Source organism: Gavialis gangeticus, unplaced genomic scaffold, assembly GCF_001723915.1.
Source record: "Gavialis gangeticus isolate Ggan-Ray unplaced genomic scaffold, GavGan_comp1, whole genome shotgun sequence".
Classification (NCBI taxonomy): Eukaryota; Metazoa; Chordata; order Crocodylia; family Gavialidae; genus Gavialis; species Gavialis gangeticus.
In genome coordinates this window covers 140,439,900-140,440,167 of record NW_017729022.1, presented here as the reverse complement: position 1 = coordinate 140,440,167, position 268 = coordinate 140,439,900, and the positions used below count along the sequence as shown (strand labels likewise).

The 268-nt window shown below is 48.5% G+C and overlaps 1 protein-coding gene across 1 annotated transcript in view; it reads right to left on the bottom strand.

Moving 5' to 3' along the window:
* The window catches only part of MACROD2 (MACRO domain containing 2), a 1,830,990-nt gene that overhangs the window by 1,348,079 nt on the left and 482,643 nt on the right, over positions 1-268 (bottom strand). The gene's annotated exons all lie outside the window — the stretch shown is intronic.

Below are 268 nucleotides of genomic sequence, written 5' to 3'. Positions count from 1 at the left end.
AAAACCAGAGTTCATTACTCCTCCTTCATCCTTGCTCAGGCAGACATGGAAAGCCCCCCCCGCCCCGCATCAGAAAGATCCAGGTTAAGCATTGTTCCCAATTACATGGGTACATGTCCAATGATTTCAGGGGGAGTTAAAAGAGAGAGAGAGAGAGAGTGTGTGAGTGAGTGAGAGTGAGTGAGAGAGACTGTTTGTGTGTATATGTGCGTGTGTGCATGCGCATGTGAGAGAGAGACAGACAGACTGTGTGTGTGTGTGTGTGTGT